The sequence below is a fragment of the Rattus norvegicus genome, chromosome 2, assembly GCF_021556685.1.
Source record: "Rattus norvegicus strain SHRSP/BbbUtx chromosome 2, alternate assembly SHRSP_T2T, whole genome shotgun sequence".
Lineage (NCBI taxonomy): Eukaryota > Metazoa > Chordata > Mammalia > Rodentia > Muridae > Rattus > Rattus norvegicus.
Genome location: NC_141535.1, coordinates 62,685,407 through 62,706,342, shown reverse-complemented (window position 1 = coordinate 62,706,342; position 20,936 = coordinate 62,685,407). Strand labels below are relative to the sequence as shown.

Genomic DNA, 20,936 nt, shown 5'->3' with positions numbered 1-20,936 from the left:
CAGAGGTGACAAAGTGTCCCATTCTGAGCCATTCAAAAATTCCGAGTTCAAGTCTGAATGTTGCTGTCGCCTCCCGTGTTTTTTTTTTTTTTTTTTTTCCTGGCCACTTTTCCTCTCCCCAACCCCCACCCCATCATCAGTCCTGCAATTCACTTACACTTCTCCTTTGCAACTGCTGAAGGGTGGAAAACTGCCTTTTCCCGGGGACCTGTGATGCAGAACAGGGTGTCTGTAGACTCCCATCGTTTTCTAAGCTAGGAGCATGTTGTGGGAGGGGGAGACCCTGTAGATTCCAGTCATTTACTAAGTTAGGAGCGTGTTGTGGGAGGGGGAGGAGGCAGTTGAAGGAGTGCCCGGGCTTTGCATGGCTAATTTGTCCAAAGCTTGGTGGCAGAAGATATTTTAGGTTTTGGAGGCTCGTTCTTTGCACAATGGATGTCCTCTTCTTGGTTGGTCTGTTCCTGTCTCTCGCTGGCCGTGGAGTTTTCTCCTCTGCTCTGCGGCAAGCTGCTTCCTCCTTGGGTGTTCTAGGTCTTCCCGCTCCAGAAACGTTTTTTGTTACTCATGCATTTTAAGGAAGCTCAGTCCGGGCTAAGGGTTAAACACCTCCCTGGTCGCTATTGTTCAGACAGCCTTTGGCACAGTTAGCTCTGTTTCTGAGATGTTCAAATCCATTCTCAGGGTGGGGTGAGCAGAGGGCCTTTGAGTAAGTGGGCTGAGGTGGGTGTGCTGGTCTGTCTTCGCTTCCCTGTCAATAATGAAAATTAAAGGTATTTCATGTACATATTTTACCCAGTGGTCCATAGTAACTATGATTTGAAAGCTGAGCGGCAGTGTCGTCTTGTCTGCTTCCTTTCTGAAGTTGTTAAAGTTTAATTACTTCATCATATGTTGTCTGACGTAATTGTAGGCCAACCAAAATCTCATTAAGAAGACTATCGCTATGACTACAACTCACAGTATTTTTCTAATTCTAGTATTTTCAAGAGTATTTGCATCTGTGAACTATGATACTGCCTCTCCATGCTGACTTTTAAAAATAAGTAAAATTTACAATTTTAAGTAGAATTGATGTTATTATAATGATTTATTTTAATTCTGAAGATACATTTAATTTTCCTTTTTTATTTTTCCAGCTCTGGGTTTGACTCTCAGAGCTGGAAAAATAAAAAAGGAAAATCCAATCCACCATCCAACCTGCCACCCTTCCTTTTCATAGCTTTTGAGCACAGTTGCTTACAAGGTTAGTCCATAGTTGGCTGTGCTGTGTGGTGGGAGAGAGCAAAGGAACTAGAGTTAGAAGCCTGGGCTCCAGAGGACAGGAAGTAGAGCAGTGCGGTGGGCGGTGCCTCATTTGTCTAAGGCTTCACGTGGACAGCTTTGCTCCAGGTCTTTTAGCTTCTCATGTTTGCATCCACGGGCATATATGTCTGCATAGAACATAACTTCATAGAGCCTTGCATGGGCTCTGCCCCTGTCTTCATCTCATATCCAGCAAGTGTGGTGGACTCATTAGTCCTCCTCGTAGTACTATGTGGTCACCAGGTAATCACGTGACTTCCGGGTAGGCTCTGCTTTGTTTCCTTTTAACACTTCTGTTTCTTCATGCTTATGCTGATGTGTCTACTGCTAAATTAAATTTAGCTGAATTCAATTATTAAATTGAGTATATTGAATGAAAATAAAATATAAATTATAACCCTACAGCACCAAGAAGATATTGAATCTTCTGAGCTTTAAAATTCAGAGTTTGTGTTACTGCAGAGGACAGCATTGTGTCTGACTGATGCATGAAGCACGGTGCTTAATGTAGGGGGTTGAGACAGTATCGCAGATTGAGAAATCCTCTTTTATTTTTCTTTGGTGAAGGTTTTTCTGTCTTTTAAAAATGAGACGCTTTCCCAGCATAACAAATAAAAATGGCGCAAGCATGAAGGATTGCTTAGACGAGGGTGAGAAGAGACATTGTGCCTTTGGGGTTTTGCTTTAGCATTGCAAATTGAATGATATCCCGGATCCAATTTTATGTTTATTAGAGTCACATCCGTATTAGCATATTGCTAGTACCCCTAAAAAAGCTATGATCTTTTCAAAAATGAAAATAAGTGAAATTAAAAATTTTTTTTTACAGGCTACATTGTAGCACTAGAAAGACAGAGAAACAATAATTATTAAACAGTAAAATTATTTGAATATTTTAATAGCACAGTGATTTTATATTTTTGCTTAAACTTGGATGAATTAATCAATTTTTTAAGTGTATATGTGAGCATATGTGTGCACAATCATGTGTGCATGTGTATGTACATGTATGTTGAGCTCAGTCGTCGACGTAGGGAGTCTCCCTCCCTCTGCATCTTATCTATTGAGGCAGTTTCTCATGGAACCTGGTGCTTGTTGACCCAGCTAGTCAGCTGTCAGCAACTCCTGGGGATCTTTCTGCCTCTGCCTTCCCTAATCTAGGATTACAGGCACGTGCTGCTCCACCTGGAGTTTTGCGTGGTTGCTAGAGGCTGAAATCAGGTCTTCAAAGCTTTTGCAGTAATCAACAGAGTGAGCCACTTACCTAGCCCCAGTTAATACAGTTTTGTTTTTGTAAAATCAACCTTCATTTCCATAACTTGCTCTCTGTAAAAAAATTAAAAATTTAATTGAGAAAAACAGGGGAAAGAGTGTCATTCCTTATTGAGAATGTGGCCACAGACAGGTTTTCCAGGGTTCAGTGCATGGTCCTCACCCCTGTACATGTGGACAACAATCACTGGGATTAGTGGCTTATAAAAAAACTGAACAAACCAGAAGACATGAAGTTGGGAATGGGCATGTTTAGAGGACGTAAGAAGACTGGAGGGGGTGGACGTTAGATGGAATATATGTTTGCAATTCACAAAAATAAAGAGAAAAGGGTGGGAAGTGGAGTATAAGGTGTTATACAGAGAACATACAGTTTCCCTCAAGGTAACACTTGGCTCTATACTTATTGTGACAATCAGATTCTTTATTCTGTTTGCAAGGCTATATATTAGTTTGTTTCCTCATTGCTGTGTGTGGTGGCTTGATAAGAATGGCCCCATATGTATTTGAATGCTCCTATATTCAAATAGAATGCTTGGTTACTGGAGAGTGGTACTATTTAAAAGGATTAGAAGGACTAGGAACTGGGGCCTTATCAGAGTAGGTGGAAACTTTTTGGAGGAAGTGTGTCACCGGGAAGTGGAACTTGTAGTTTCAAAAGCACATGCCAAACCAGGTTCTCTCCATCACCCCTCTCTCTCTGATGGCACATCAGAATATACCTCTTAGCTACTGGCTCCAGGTCATGTGTGCTGCCATGCTCCCTGCCATGGTAACAATGGACTAAATCTTTGAAACCATAAGCAAGCCCCCTGTTAAATGCTTTCTTTTTAGGAGTATCCCTTGCCTGAAATGCTTAGGACCATAAGTATTTGGGGTTTCAGATTTGTTTTTAATTTCGATAAATACATGTACGCACATTATTTGGAATGTAGAATCCAAGTCTAATTGTAAAACACACTGATTCCTATACACCTTAGACATGTGGATTGATGATAATTTTGTACATTATCTCAACTGCCCCTGCCTTTTGATTGCAAGCCACCACAAGATATGAGGAGGTTTCCATTTGTGATGTCACACCAGCACTTAAAGTTTCTGGGATACTCAACCTGTATTGTTATACTGGGGAAACATCAACCCTGATCTCTTCTCAAATAGCCAAAGCCTTTTTTAGTATCCTGTCTTTGTCAGCAATGCTCATCAGCCATGGGTTCTGTGTATGGACTTCCTTAGGGACACAAAAAGTTCAGCTTCACAGATGGAGATGGTGTGAGGGTAGTAAAAGTGTCCACAACAGGGGTTCTGAAGACCACTTGGGGGTCACTGATAAATGCAAACCAAGAAGTAATGCTGCATTGGAGAGGCCCCAGGATCTTGAAGCCTGGTTCAGAAAAGGTTTTGCCAAGTGCCTGCCTGGCCGCCACCATTGGATTTTGTATTGGGTCACCTACGTGTGCAGTGGCTCTCACTCAAGGGCATTTTAATGGAGCTGCTTAGCACTCTGCCTCAGGAGTGGTTCCAAATCCACAGTGCTGGTATTTGGTTTTAGAATGCGCTGTATGGTGGCCAAGCTGAGATTAGTTGCATCCCCTGACTCCTGGGCCAGTGATTTTCTTTTTCCACTACATCAGTCTGATCCTCTTAACAACAATGTACCCAACAAGGAGGCAAACTTATGACCCAAAGATTAAGTGTATCAGGCCCTCTGCGTGAGCCTGGCAGGCTGAAGTATTTCCTTGTTTTCTCTGTACTCACCAGTCCAAAGTACACACTTTTAGCATATCAGTTTCCCTTCACACTCTCACATACTTGACAACTCGTGCTAAGATTCAGTGTCCTCTTCAGCTGCAGTCACCCTTCGCCCACATGTAAACCATCATTTTCTTGATTATCAGATACTGTTTGTTGAGTTCTCTGGGGAGCATGGCTGTGAACCTGATCCTGGAAAATGTGTGGTCCCAGATGGAATCCTAATCCTCTAAAAACTCATGAGTGGGAAGAAAATACCCACAACCTTGAGCTTTGAGGTCACATCATAGATGCATTCCTGTGCCAGTTCACAGAAAATGTCATGCACCTTAGCACCAGGACATGTGGATGGTACTCATCTCCAGCAGAATGATGGAGGCAGAGGGCCCTTTCACAGGTTTCTGTAGGTGCTTTAAGGAGATGAAAGTTTCCTGCCTCATGATGCATTGACTACTTGTAATTACATACCCGACTCTGTAAGTGCACAGTATATACATTTTGGAGAGAGAGTCAGTGTTTCACCTAGGTGATCCATGTAGAAAAAAGAAGAGAACCACTGGGCTAGATCATGGCTACAGCTGGATAGTATACCATTTGGTTATTGTCCGGAGGCATGTTTATTTACACAAATAAGAACAATATTTGTGCAGGATTACATTGAAAAAAATCATTTCCCCAGAAGAAAAATGAAGAAAATGCTAAAGTTCTATGTAGTCTTATATTAGAGAAACCATTAGCTTTATTTCTGAGATGTCGTGCTCACTTCTTACACATTCATTCATTCTGCACTCGTGAGTCAGCTGACTTTCCAGGACCTGCTGTTCTCACTACTATTTCTTAGGACTGGGTGAGCCAAAGTTGAAGACACTTTTTTTTGGCTCTGGCAGCATCCCTGGGTTCTCCTTCCTGTAAATCCCACTCCTGGCCTTGATCCATTCTTCCTATTGTATTTGGCACTTTTGAGACCTATTCACCAGCTGGAACTTTAACAGTTGGCTTTTCCCTTGGGTGAACTTCACCTTCTTTTCCTGATGTTGTTTAAATAAAAATATCGTAGATTTCCAGATTGAAAGGGCATGATACAATGAATGAAAAAGGTAGTACATTCAATTAAGTAGTACATTTTTAGTACTATAAGGATTATAGTCATATATAAATTCCTCCGTGTCTCCTCCCTTCTGGGCTTCTGACTACACAGGGTTGATTAATGATTTTCCTGATATTGTCTATATGCTTTTAAAATGGATTATTTACATTGTTATTCTTGGTAGTAAAATTTTGATACTATGTCTTGATTCCTGAAATGGAAAAAAGATCAAATTGTTTGACACATTATTTTGTCTCCTAATATTTTCTTTTCTTGTTAATTTTTTTTTTTACAAAATAAGGCTTGAAGAAAAGATAAAAGATAGTATTCAGATTTTTATTATTATGCTCATGTAAAGATTTACAGCATAATCATATACATTTTGGAGAGAGAGTCAGTGTTTCACCTAGGTGATCCATGTAGAAAAAAGAAGAGAACCACTGGGCTAGATCATGGCTACAGCTGGATAGTATACCATTTGGTTATTGTCCTGAGGCATGTTTATTTACACAAATAAGAACAATATTTGTGCAGGATTACATTGAAAAAATCATTTCCCCAGAAGAAAAATGAAGAAAATGCTAAAGTTCTATCTAGTCTTATATTAGAGAAACCATTAGCTTTATTTCTGAGATGTCGTGCTCACTTCTTACACATTCATTGTTGTGAGCATTTGTTGTTTCTCCTGTACCTTCTCTGGAATTTAATGACAGTTTTCTTATTTGCTTTTACATAGTTCTTACTATTTTATTTTAGTGCCTCAGTAAAGGGTTTTATGTCATGACATTAATGTTTTGAACCTTATCTTTCTGCTCCAGTTTGGAGTAATTTCTTATTTTAACATCAGTTTGGAACTGTCTTTTAGTTTTCTCTTGTATTGCATGATCCTTTTTTTTTTTAGATATCATATCTCCTTTTTTATTCTTAAAATTCTTGTTTGTTTTGAAGAAAGAGTGCATCAATGGGAAAAAGTTTTTGATACTTTGTGCATTATACATTTTGTACTATATTAATAATAATACTAATTATTTCAACATTAAGTTGACAGTTTAGCTGGGTATAAAATTGTAGTTTAAAGATTCTTTTTCCATAAGACTTTGATGCCATTACTTTTATTTTGTAGCTCTTATTGTTATCATTTTAATTCTTTATTTTAAAGTTCTGTTTTCTTTTCCTGTTTATCCTTCAAGACTTTTAGTATTTCCTCTGTTTGATTGATTGTATCAGTGAGGTTCTAGTAAGGCAAATAGAGCCAGTTCAGCAGGAATTCAATAGAACGAACAGAGTTCAACATGTTAGAGGAGATGATTCCTAATGGAAGAGTAAAGCAAGCCAGAAATTAGAAATTGCAAAAAGTCATCATTAGGATCATGGGGATCTATTAGGTCCCCAAAGTTTGGGCTGCCCACAAAAGCTAGAAGGATGGAAAAATACAGTTTTTACTGGAGATATTACTCAAGGCAAAGAGAGAGTTGGGAGGGGGTATATCCTGGCTTTCCTCTTCCTTCTGGTTCTGTTCTCTTGCCTGTGTTCCATGCAGACTGAACTAATCAGGAGTAACATGACAGTGAAATACAACCAAGAGAAGTTATCTTTTAATGATGTAAAGCAAAGTGACACAGAAGAAGGAAGGGGGAATGAATTAGAAAACAAACAAACAAACAAACAAACAAACAAACAGAAAACTGGACTGATTGGTGATCTGAAAATTCTCAGTGATGAGTCCTGGTATGAGTGTGTTTGCTTATCCATTTGTATTTTATATTTTGTTATTTGGAGGACAGGGTCTTGCACTGTAGCTCTGACTGGGCTGGAGTTCTTTATGTAGCTCAGACTGTGGAACTGTGGCAAGCTTATTGTCTTAGTCTCCCAAATGCTGAGATTATAGATGTGAGCTACTGCGCTGGGCTTGGTGTGTGTATTTTAAAATCTCGATGTCATGTCTTTAGTTCCCTCCTTCAGAAACTTTTAGAGTTGAGTGGTAGTCATCTTTATCTGGTTCTTATATTATCTGTCTCATCTTCTAGTACTTATGCTGTCAAAGCAAGTGTTATTTCTAATTCTGCCTTTTTCTTTTCCTTTCTGAGAGATTGTTCTGACTTTATCATCCAAACTACTAGATTTGGAAATGTCTTTTATATTTTTAATTTTCAAAAGCTTTCTAGGTAGATTTGGTGGTATATGCCCATGATCTTGGTATTTGAGAAACCAGGGCAGGAGGATCACTACAAGTTCCAGGTCAGCTGGGTCAACATAATGAGTTCCAGACAAGCCAAGACTTGAAGATGCTGTCTTCAAGAAAAAAATAAAAAAGATTAGAAATGAGAAAGACAAAGAAAAACCTCCATACTTTCTGCTTGTCTGCGTGGATCCACACTTCAAAACAGCACCTTGACTTCGGTTCTTGGACACAGAGGCTTATCTTCCTGATATCCCTTCTACCAATTCTAGAGTATATGCTATTTTTATTTAATTTGTCTAAAATTGGGGCTAATTTTGTAATTGATGCTCTGTCATAATTAAATAAACAATCAAGGTAAATATTATCCTATCAAAAGGCACATCAATGAGTTCTTTCTCATAACTGATGCTATTTATGCTTGTTGAGTTAGGAGTCTTGTCATCCTTTTTATTGTCTTATCCATCTACATTCCCAATTTCTTCCAGGTTCTTATTTGTTGCTATTTTATCTTTTCATCGTCCATACTGGAAGCATTTCATGAGTGTTTTTCTCCTTCTATTTTTATGTGCCTCCTTCAGCCCTCTCCAGGGCTTTGATAACAAATCTGTCTAATGTTGAACTGGATTGGAGCGCCATGAGCATCAACCCAGCTATTTTGAAGAATCACCTTAAACATTATTATCTTGAGTACATTTTTCTCATAGGATGGCCAGTTTCATTAAAAAAATACTCTTCTGAACCTTCTGGAGGTCATTAGGCTGTATTAACTTTTGGGAGCCAGGAAAGGAGTGTCATCTAAGACCCCAGACTTACCACTCTTACCAACGTTCTCAGCTTCACACTTTCCCTATTCATCTGTTCCGGGCACACTCTTTTGCACTTACATTTTCCTCAGTGACACACTTGTCTTCTGGCAGGATGGGGAAGAACAGTTTCTTTCTTTTCTGTGTAAGCTTAGTAGACGGATTCTGACTTCCTTTTTGTTGTATATGGGTATGTGTGTATGCATGTGCATACATATATGTATCACAGGCATGTAAAGCTAAAGGAAAACCTGTGTCATCCACTTGTGTTATGAAGACTGGGTTTCTCGCTGGCCTGAAACTCGCTGGAACTGGCCTAGTAGGTTTGACTGGCCAGACAGAAAACCCTAGATATTTCTCTATCTTCTTGGTCAGATTTCTTGACTTCTCTGCTTAACAACTGTAGATTCTAGCCGGGTCTTCTCATTTTTAGGTTTCTGCTATTTAAAGCTCAAAGTTATGTCTAACAAGTCTTAGTTTAAAAGCTAAGTGTCATTATCATTAGCTGGGTATAGAATTTGTTCATTCTTTATTGTAAAATTACTTCCTAGTTAACCCATGTGCAGGGCACCATAGGTTTGTACACAGAAGTACACACACTGTAGGAGAATTTTATTACATAAGAGTACTCAGCTGTTTGTAATACTACATCAGAAATGCTTCTTTGAAATACTATTCTAGATTTAGAGTATACACAACCAGCTTTTCTTTAGCTCTAAGCTGGCCACCAGCCTATATTATTTAACTGCAAAGGCAAGCCCTAATGCTGGACTCAAGAGTTAAGGAATTGCAATGTTCTGTGCCTAGCTTGTTTTACAAAGACACAGCCACAAGGCTTGCAGATGTAGGATTGCAGCCTAATTCTAAAGAATGGATCAGGATTCCTCTGATGTATAACACCCGTGGCATGTTCCCGAGGACTAGATTCTGATCCCCAGAACCACCTGGTGGAAAGAGAGACTTGACTCTTGCAAATTGCCCTGATTCCCATATGGGCAGCACCGCTTGTGTTGGTCTCCTCACAAACAAACAACTGAACATTAAAAGAAAAAAATAAATAAAAAGAGTGTGTAGTGTACATTAAAAAAAAAAGACAATTCTGGATCTTAGTGCTTTGTGGTTTCAAGTTCAGTTTTACAGTTTCTAATGTGATCTGTTTTTAACCCTGGGTAGAATTTGGTAAATACTGTTTTGTATTTCTAACCGGGTATTCTGAACAGAAGGGGATTTTATGACTTGGGGTATTTGCTCATTTGTGGTTCTCAGGCCACCCATAGCTTGCTTTTTCTTTTTCTTTAAAAGTTGAAAATTTGTCTATTTAAACAAATACTGTGGGAGAGTCTGATGTGTGGCAGTGTGGCAGAGGGGATGGGATGGGGTGCCTTGGGAGCATGTTTCCTATCCTAGGTCTCCCTCTGATGCTCACAAATCAATGCGGAGTGGGGGGATGGGCAGCTCATTAGGCGTTGTATTTGAGAGACACAAGGTTTAATAAATAATTGTTTAAAGAGCCTAGATGTGACATATTGAGACATTTAAAGTGTTGAAAAGTAATACTGTAATTTCTCTGAGGGGGAAGGTCTCATGGTATTTAATCCATTTAACTTTATCAGTCATCAATAACATCTCAGCGAGGTATTTATTTCACTCTCCTCTTGTCTCATGCTATCTAATTAGATCCAAAATCTCTTAGTTGAAGAATGGAAAAGTTAGGTCTTCAGCCAAACAAATGAAAGAGAAGAGAATGCAGTTGATGCAAAATGTATTTGCCCCACTCTGACAGCACTGCGCAGTCAAGGCTTCTGCAAGGCTCCATCAGAATGGAAAGGCAGCCCCTTCTCTTGCAGCTCCCTTTCCTCAGATCTCACCCCATTTTCTCATAGCCAGCCAGGGATAGTGTGTCCAAATGAAAAGTCCTTTTCAGATGCAGGAGGTCCTTGCTAATTTTATTTGTGAGAATAGAATCAAATCTCAAGTTGGTTTTAACAAAAAAAAAAAAAAAAAAAAAGAACGATGAGTCTGCGTGCAAACATATTAATAAGATTAGTTGTATTAGGAAAATGGATGAGGGGTTTTGTTAGGAAAAAAAGAAGGGGGGATGGAGGCATGGCAAGGGGTTTTTGCTAGCTAGAGAAATATTTGCTGGCCTTCAAAACTCTTAAATGAAGATATTGGACTTAAAAAAATCACTGTCATTTTCTTAAAGGTGGAAATTGTTTTAAATTATTCTGGTATCTTTTAAATAGGTTAAGTAACACGAATAGACTATTTGAAGACGTTGGAATATTCTGGGTTAAAGCTTTTTTGACTATAAATAAGCACTCATTTGCTTGTGATTGTTACACATTGTTAGGTGTGGCTTTCTAACTGTAAAAAGCTTTGACCTAGCACACTGGAAAAATACAAAGAGGCCCAGGGCTTACGCAAAAGGACTCTGAAGCCAAGCATCCTGTTTTATCCTTTTGAATGAATGTGGGGTAGTGTTAGTGTTTGTGGCGATACAACAACTTGAGACACAAAGATGTTTGCAGCAATGGTGATAACACTCTCACGAATGCATGAGCGAAATAGCATTGTGCACGCAAAGCCACCCACAACTGAAAGGCTAAGGAGTTTTCTGATACTGACTGGGGTAGAAGGGCATGCCAGCTCATCTGGGCAACTTCCTCACATCTGAAGTACAATGTAATTATTCTCAGAGAAGTCTGTTCACCTCGAATCCATACTGTAGGCACAAGACCAGTTTGACCTGTGGGAAGAATGTACCTAAGGCTGAAGAACTGCACTTGTGAGCCTGTAAGGCCTGGAAGGGCAATATTAGCGGACAAAATTCTTTTTTCTGCATTTCTCATCCTTTCTAAAGGCTTTGTGTCAACCTGGGGTCTTGCTATCCCTTCTTTACTCAGGGCTCCTTTACACAGTGATGTTGGGGCTGTAGATTAGCTTCCCCAGGAGACTGAGTTTAAAGGGAGAACCTGGAAAAGGAAGGCCTGAGGCGAATGAACCTAGAGGAGGTATTGGTATTGTGTTGCCAGAGAATGTTCTGTGGATGTCAGGCATCCCTCATCTGCTGCAGGAAAGTAGTGTAGAACGACTTATGAAGTCACCCAATGACTAGAGGAGTAATGGTCCTTTCATAATTTAAACTCTATTACATGAGTGTTTGATTTCAACTCAGTGTCACAACAGAATAACTCTGGACCTCAAGTCATTTGGTAGGAGCTAGAAGGAAATGACATATGTTAAGACATCCAGCTTGGGAGCAAAGAGGCCGATAGGCCAATTTCAGCCTCCCCAGCCACTGTTAACAGGGAATTCTGATGTTGCATGCTGAGTGTATCCACAGGGGTTTTGTTTGTAACTATAGGGCAGAGATTTGGTTCAGGAGGCCATTGTTCATCGATGCTGCTCTCTTCATTGGTACATGAGGTGGGAGAGCCCAAGGCAGTGGCTCAATGATGTTGTTTGACCTTGTTCAGTTCATGTTTAGACCACCATGTTCGTGAGATGTGTGTGGGTGTATCTTCTAGGAGATATAATCTTACAGCAAACTCCTTGTTCTTCTGGTTCTTGCAATCTTCCTGCGTCTTCTTCCACAATGATCCCTGATCCATGTGAATATGAAAGAGGTTGGGAGAAGTCCAGAAATCTCAGCCCTATACAAAGAACTATAAACAACTAAGGAAAGAGGAGAGTGGGAGAGATAGTCTTCCCTAGGGTAGAGCACACTGATTGTTTTTTCTAACACCAAATGGTCATCCATGAAAACACACATACAAATGATATTATACAGACTAACTAGGTTGTACATATGTATTTAGAAATACATACATACATAAATACATACATACATACATGTAGGCAACAATAATTAATGAAAACAGAAGCCATGAATTTGGAAAAGAATAAGGAATATAGGAAAAGGTTTGGAGCAAGGGAAGGGAACAGGGAATGATATAACTAATTAAAATCTCAAAAAGCAAAAAATAATTTAAAAAAGTCAGTTGATGGGCGAGGTGGCCATTTTAAATTATTATTTTGACACAATGTAGAAGGAAGATTCAGGGAGGAATTGTCTAGATTGGGTTGGTCTAGGGGCATGCCTCTGAGGGCTTTACTTGATATGGAATGAGCCAGCAAGAAAAGTGGGCAGCACCCGCCCCTGGACTGTAGGACTAAGAGGAGGAACTGAACAGAGCACAGCCTGTAAGTGCCTTTTGCTTTCTCTTAACTGTGGGCATAATGTGGTAAGTTTTTTCAAGCTCCGGTCACCATGACATCCCTGCTACTAATGGAGCATAACCTAGAGTTGTGAGATAAACTGTCCCTTGTCCCTTACTTTGCTTTTGTCAGAGGGTATTTTATCACAGGAACAGAAGTGAAACTAAGATAATGACCATCAATACAACACAACATTACTAACATTATCAAGGACACAAGGGCACCTGTTTGTCGGAGACTCTAATCTGCTAAATGGATAAAATTCATATTAAATTACTCTTGGAAGTTATGAAAAAAATGATTGATAAAGGGATTTTATAACTAAGTGCGCTGGGTGAGGGTGTCCAAAGTTAACATCCCAGGAGCTGTAAGTAGAACACCCTCAGGGCCTCAGGTGTCATATAAGAATAGTTTTAAGTGACATCTTTTCTGGGGTTCAGCACATTATAAATAAGAACAGAGTAATATATTACTAGGATTCAACCATTGAAACCAGATTGAAGTTTGAAAGTGAGTTGAGCTTTAGGATATTATAATGAATTAGTCTGTACTTTCTAGTGCTCCACTGCAGCCAGCTTGCTTCATTTGCTAACGATCTAAAAATGTTGGCCCTGTGGATAGTGATTTAGAGGTAGGGATTTTTATTTTTATTATAAGTCTTTGGCTTTGGCTTTAATTTGAGAGCTTTATCAATGACTTCATCTACTCTACTGTCTCGATGAGTGACTACTAATTACTGAAGTCAGTTATATGTTCTTCCACTCTATCCTAAAGATCTTAAAGAGATTGGCAGTTTTCATTAAGAAATCCTGTGGATCATATTAACGTAGTAACTTGACCCTTCTTGGATTGGCCAGATTGAGGGCTATCTTATTTGGTGTCCTCTGTGTCCACAGTTCCCTTGTAGTGACCACTCTATTGACCTATGTAACATCAGGAATAGGTAGTTGAGCTGGAAGATGTTTGTTGACTGAGCCTCTGTGAATACTATCAAGCCCTTACTAAGGTAAGTGCTTTCTTTACCTTGAGGTAAAGTATTGTCCTAGGTACTCTGAGGACAGCCTAGTGCCTGTGCAGGCAACTTTTGATGGGTAAGGAACGATGAGCCTTTTAAGTAAGACAAATAAAAGGAACAGAAGCTTAGGAGCAGGGATGCATTAGACACGGTTGGGTGGGGGCAATGAAGTCACAGCCCAAGTGGAAGAGTTATTTCGAAAGACATCTTTCTTATTTTGGAAACTAGCTCCTGCCCTGGCTGCCCAAATACCACAATGTGCGAGTTTCTCTAACCAGATCTCTGTATTCAGTTTTCTTTCATGATTTCTCTTTGCCGCTTGCTCCACAAATATTGCTACTTCCAAGTTTCTCCTCTGGCCCCTTTCTCTCTAAACACATTGTGTGTGTGTGTGTGTGTGTGTGTGTGTGTGTGTGTGTGTGTGTGTGTATGTGTAGTGTAGCCTTCATCTATAGGCAGGGTGACTGTTTCTCTGTAGAAGATAACCAATGTGTGTGTGTCTGACTGCAACCTGTCCCCTGAGTGTCAGGCAGGCTTCTACTCGTAGTTTCCCATTGGCACCTGGGCCTGAATGACATTCATGTACCTACTTTTTTGTTCCCCTGAAATGACTCCATTCAGAGCTCTGAAACCAAATGCAGAGGAGGAGGGAAGTCCAAGTCCAAAGAGCTTGTTCTGCACATCGAAGAGTATGGGAGGATAGGGGACTGTAGTAGTCCCAGGACTTGAGAGTTCCAGATGATGATGAATTGGACAGCCTTGCAAGCATCAGTGTCAGGAGCATCATTTCAGACACTGTGGGAACAAGGACAGTTAGATTCCCAGTTCCACAGACTGGATCAATCAAGATGTATTTTTGAACAAGGTTCCCAGGTAAACTCTATGCATTCAAACACTGGAGAAACGTCACTTTGGAGTATGTAGCTGTGAGTGAGTTGAAGGGACCAGGGCAATGAAGACAGACCCCTGGAGTGAGTGGATCACACACGGGAACACTGAAGGAGCCACTGTGAGTGTAGAGACGGTGTGGAGGAAGAATGTGAGTCAGTACCAACCTCCCTGACTGTAGTTATAACACTCCTGACGCCCCTGCTTTCTTGATGTGCAAGTAGCAGCAGGGCAGTTTGTTATGTGCTTACAAAGTCAAATTAAAGGAAGTGAATCTTTCGTAGGAGTGGAATACATTAGCCTATTTATTTTTTAACGTTCAGTGCTTTTTGTACTTTCTCATTAACAAAAATTTGCCAGTGCCAAAATCACAATGATATTCCATTTTCTTTCAGACTTTATAAAAGTTTTAGACAGGATACTTATGTCTATGATTCATCTCAAGTGAGTCTTTGTATCTGCTGTGATTTGAGAGTCAAACCTCAATCTTTCCCCATTGTTTTCTGTAGTCCTACCATGTGCTGAAAAGACTTGGTTTTCCCTGTTGAGATGTTTCAGTCTAATCCGGAAGACTGTGTGTGTATGTGTGTGTGTATCTTAGATTATTTATTTTGTTCTACGGTTCTGATTATCTTTACACAAATCTCACTTTGTAGGCATGTAATAATAATATTCTATGCCCCGAAGTTGCCAATAATTACTTAACTTTATCTACACATAATTTCCAAAATATAAAACACTGAGCTTCTTACGAAAGCAATGTTGGTTAATTCAGTTTTATTGGTTTGGTAGCAACCTTGATGGAAAAGATCTCATAAACAACTATTTAGTCCTAATTCACTGATTGAGATCACCAGCTGCAGTACGAGCCTCCCTCCCAGTGTTGGTCTGGAAGCCTTGCCCTTAAGTGGTAGCTGCGGTACCCACATTATAGCAATCTCAGCCAACAGTGCCCAAAGGAGGCCTTTGAACAGCTAAAACACAGTGGGATTTATTGGTTTTATCATGGAAGAGGCCCTAAAACCCTTTCTTCGGACCCATTTATTCCATTTCTATTCTGATTTTCAGATAGGATCTCACAATGTGGCCCAGATTGGCCTCAGGGATGTGAGCTTTAGCAATCTGGATCTTAACCTCCTGAGTCACAGGGACTACGATTACACAACACCCTGTTTACCCTCATTTTAAATATCACTGTAACAAATGTTGGGATTTCTTCCCCTCATTTACAGAACATTAGTGTTAGTAAATGGCCAAGATGATGGCATGCTAGAGGCAGGCACAAGTGAGAGTAGTGGGAAGTGGCAGGTGACACTTAGGTCAACTCAAGTGAATGAAGTTTCTGTATTAGATGCTGGCCCTTGGACCTATGAAAAGAGATGTACCTGTAACATGGCCGATATTCTCAGTAGCAGTGCAATGCCTAGGTACGCAGCCATGCAAATATGCAAAAGAGACTGCTGAGTGACAAGACTCAAATCTGTGCTAAGTGCAGCTGCCATGGAAAGGAGGAGGTTTGGGTGAGAGCAAGTGTGAGTGGATGCGTGAAAGTAGGTTTATCCGTGAATGTGCTGGGAGGAAAAAGAAGACCTGCCTGAGGGAGGTGACAGGACCTGATAAAGGTACTATTTGCAAAGGGGCAGGTATGGAGGAAGAAGAGAGGGGTTGTGGAAAAACAGTATAAGATGCCAAGTTACTATAGGCTTAGGCTGACGGAGAGAGGGAAGGGGAGATTACCAAATGGCCTATAGCCATTGGAAAGAGCCTTTTGGTATTTGTGAAAGAGCAGGTCCCGACATTCAACCTTTATCTATTTCTGAGTTTGCTATCTCCCTCTTCCCTGGTCTCTCCTCTCTTCCTTTTCTGGTGTCTTTGTCACTGTCTTGCATGTCACCTGTCGTCTGAACCTGCTGAGTTTTGATTCATGACCATGTAAACATTCTCCCTTGAAAAGGACACAAATCGCATTGGTATTGCAAAGCCATATGGGGGTTGGGCCACTGGCTTTCCAGACATCTAGATGCATATAAGTGAGCTATCGAGGTTAAGGATAGATGTCACTCACAATGCAGTTCCCTATGTGAGCACCAAAAGTTTGTAAAAGGCCATTGACACTTGTGCTGTGTTAGCCCTAGAGTCCTATTCATTGATTGCTCTTCTACAGGAGACTTACTGGATTGATTTCCTTGCCAGTGTTTGCTCTTGTCAGTGAGTTTGACGTGCCAGGTATGAGGTCTATATTGTCATGATGAATGCCGACATAACTCTATGATCTCACAAAGACATTTTTTTTGTATTTAAAGTAGCAATTTTATTTGAGCTAAAATTATTTACAAAAACCCAAAGACATACTTCATGAAACTGGTACAAACTATTTTTTCCTGCCATTGGCTTTTGCTCCAAAGATCACAGTTGAAAAATACTGTATAAAATAAAAATAGGATTGGATTCAGAAAAGTATCCTACTGTTCTAATATCCAACTGGTAGTATTTACAGAAATATTTACAATGGAAAAAAGGTTACCTTAAAACTTTAGTTAATTTGCAAGTCATCCTCAAGTACCCTAAAATGAGAGTTCTCTGAGGGTTAAAAACACAGAAATGCACTGCAGTTGGTAAGGTGAGATCTTCCTCACAACCCACCCTACCAAAACCTGCATCTCTATCAGCATATTTTTTTTCTAAACCCTTCTGTTCTAGGTGATGAGGGAGAAGAAATCCTCCTTCTGTTTATGATTTATTGGTTTTATCATGGGAGACAGCTATTCTTTTGGCTACATGATCAAAGATACTTGCAAGTCCAGCAACTTTGATACAAGGGTGGAGACAGTTCTCTGGGCAGCTCAGGATGGAGACAGTTTTCTGGGCAACTTAGGGGAAAATCCCACCCTGAAGTCAGTTGAGGAAGGAAGAGATCTCCCATCCTAGAAGCAAAAGCAATATTTAGCTCCATTGTTGATAAGATGTCTGACTTTCTCAGAATTCAGGGAAGTTTCAGTGTGTTTAGATTAACTTCTCCCAAGGCTAAAATACGTCAACAAGCAATCAAGAGTCTCGGTCTGGCAAAGTGAGACTTCTCTTTATGAGACATTGGAGAGAGTGTGGTAGCCCTTGGAACATGGTGCTTTCCAGTGTTGCTGGGGTACAGACTTTTAATGTTATGACTTCTAGGGAAATTGAATGAAAACTAATAATACATAGAGTATGTTTCTGTGGTATGTGTATGCACGGAGGTAGACATGTATGTTTGCATATGTGTATACATGTGTGTAGAGGCCCGAGGTTGATGGCCCGAGCTCTGCATCTTATTCATTGAGGCAGTTTCCCATTAAACCCAGAGCTTCCCCAAACAGTGCGTACAGCTGCTTCTGTCCTCTGAGCACTAGAATTACTGGTGAGCTGAGCCACCACGCTCACTTGGCATTCACATGGGTTCTACAGATCTAAACTGGGGTCCTCACACTTCATAGCAAGCCCTCTATCCACTGAGTTGTCCTCTCAGTCCCAGCTAATATATATTTAAAGTATAAATTATAGAAGTGATGCGTTCAGTGTTTACCAAATGTAGAGTTATCTTGGGCTTTTGAGCTACCCATGCAGCATTGCCAAGCCACTCCTGATGCCTGCTGTCTTCAGCAGTGCATGGGACTCAGACAAGATCCACTTCCAAGGCCTTATTATGTCCATTTGACAAGGTGATGCTGGCATTATTAGTTATGAAGGGAGAGAGCAGACGGTGGTTCATCTCCTACTTGCTCCCTTTCCAAAAGTCCACTTTTTTCTTATGTGATCTTCAGCCGAATGAGAGGTTAGAAGGCATGTCTTTTTCAGAGGATCTTGAGACATTAACACCCACAGCTTTCCTCATTTGCATCGGGAACCAACAGTTTGTGGTAAGGGAGATAGAACCACTGTGTGACATGCTTGGTTTCATGTGAGTGCCACAAGCAAAACCCCAGGACGGTTCAGCTTGGCACTCCCCTTTGGGAGTTTTCTTTCAGCAGCCTTCACCTGAGAGCCTTGCATTTTTTCTGGTATCCAGGCACCCCCTTTACAGGTCTTTCTCATGATACAGGGCATTTGAAGTAGACTTTACTTACTCACAAGCATTGAGCAGTTCATCTAAATGTGAATTTGCCTCCCCAGAGAGAAATGGGGGAAGATATTATGCAGTGTAACAGGGGGGCCATGCGAGAAGGCCAACTGTTACCTATCCTAGGCTCATTTGAAAAAGGAAAAGGATGATCACTTTTATTCAGCTTTCTCCATGAGAGAGAATGTGGCTAACAGTGCTGGCAGACAAGAGGTCATGTCATAACTTCATGTGTAGAGCCTGTCTGCATGGGTCAGTGATGCTGCCGGTGGAGATTGCAAACAGCCATGTTTTCTTAATCCAACATCTTCATTATTTGGCCCAGGAGTGGCTGCACTCAGGAATTTAAGAGCTCAGCAAATGATGCTATGGGAGGATTTTCCAGCTAAAAGGATGTTATGATGGCGGGTTTTGATTGCCATCAAGGATCTGGAATTTCAGAGGAGACAAGCTTCTGGGCACGTTATTTAGATTACATAAGTCTTCGGATATGCCTGTGAGGGGTTGTCTAATTGAAGTGGGAGAGGCCACACGAAAGGCAGCTTCCTTGGACTAGGATCCTGGGTTGCGTCAAAAGGAAGAAGCTAGCTTACACAAGCCCTCACTGCTCTCTGTTTCCTAGTGACTTCAATGCAGTAGGACTAGCCTGCTCAGGTGCTGCCACCAGGACTTAGCCTCCATGATTACTGTTCCCTTGACCTGTGAGGCAAAGTAAGCCTTTCTGCCCCTCTGTTCCTCTTGTAACTAAAACAGACGGTGAACACTCAAACAAGTATCTAGTGAAGGGAATCCCATTTCCTGTGATTGGTAACAGTGTGATCTCCAAGCCAGGACCTCGAGGTTCAAGTGTTTTGTCCAGAGACAGGGAGGCACAACAAGTAATCTGGTTCCTTCTAGCTGGGAAGTCCAAAGGAAAGTGTTCCTAACACTACTTAATGCTGTCTTTTCCCCCTCTCTCATTGTTTTTCTCCTTAATTTGCACTTCCAATTTTCAGTGGCTGTAATGTGCTAACGGGCTTCCCTCCCACTAAAACCCATGTGTGAGAGTGAGAATGTTCTCCTTGAGAAAAGGCAGCATCAGGGGTTTGCTTCTGACTGGGGGGTTTATGAGGTAGGTGTGATGAAACCTCCTCCACAGAGCTTCAGTGGGGCCAGCATCCTTTCCGCTAACTGTGGCAGGAGAGGGAGACACTCTGCCACTCTAAAGAGTAAAGAGGTAACTGTTGCAGTCTACTTGGAAATCAAGACAGGTTTCAGAACAGAGTTTATGTCCAGAGCCTACCTGTTCTGTTTGGTGTCAAACTCGTTAGGACAAAAACAATTCAAGTTCATCTTCCTTGGGCCGACGATTGTTCACTCCCATTGTAGTGGATGGGAGAATGCCTCAAGAAGGAAGGGATGGAAAGGGGTAGTTAGGTCTTGGTGCTAGGGTGTATGACCAGGCCCATCAATGGCCAGCATCAGTACGGTGTCTCTGGATAAGGATTTAGAGAGGAGGATAGAAGGAGGAAGAGGAAGAAGAGGAGGAAGAAGAAGAGAAGGAGGGAGAAGAGGAGGATAAGAAAGAGGAAGAAAAGGAGGAGGCAGACATAAATAAACAGGGTGAGGCCCAGGAACTCACATCATATTTTAATCAGGGATACCACAGTGGCCTAGCATCAGGGATTTGCAGAGCATTACATGCAAGAATAAAACTCAGGAAGACTGAGCAAAACAATGGTACTCCTCATGCAACTGTTGCTCAAATGAACATGGGTAGGACATTATTTCCTACAGAATGGGCAACTTGATAGTGGCTAGGCCATTGAAGACCATGACTCCTTCTCTGGAAGCCAACAATTAGCAGCCAAGAGCTCTTCAGAAAGACATGGGAAGTCTAGTGCTCTCTTAGGACACCTCCCTCCCTCAATGTTCCAACTAGGATTCCATGCCTTTCCCCTGTAGCAAGGTGATTTCTATAGAGGTATAAAAGAGAGGATAGACCTGTAGGGGAATCATGACCATGTTTTGAGAATTAAATTTAACAGCTAAACTCTACTTATTAAGATTCATCAGCCTGCAAGCTTTCTCAAGTCATGATGACTTCATGGTCTAAGTGAAAATTTGTATTCCTTTGGAAAATTAAATTAGCATATTCGAGGCAGTTGAAAATTATCTTTGACTGGTAGATGTTATTTCTATAGCATTCTCTGCCTAAGAAAACAGCATCTTTGAGATGTAAGTTTGACAGCTAAGAGTATGAACCCAAGGCATTCATGGTCTCAGGAACTTCTGTGGGTGTTTTATTTTAATCCCCAGAAAATCTCTGTGAGGTGATCCAG

General features: G+C 40.8%; 1 protein-coding gene across 6 annotated transcripts in view; it reads left to right on the top strand.

The window, feature by feature from the left end:
* Nucleotides 1-20,936, top strand: part of Npr3 (natriuretic peptide receptor 3) — a 67,443-nt gene that overhangs the window by 26,686 nt on the left and 19,821 nt on the right.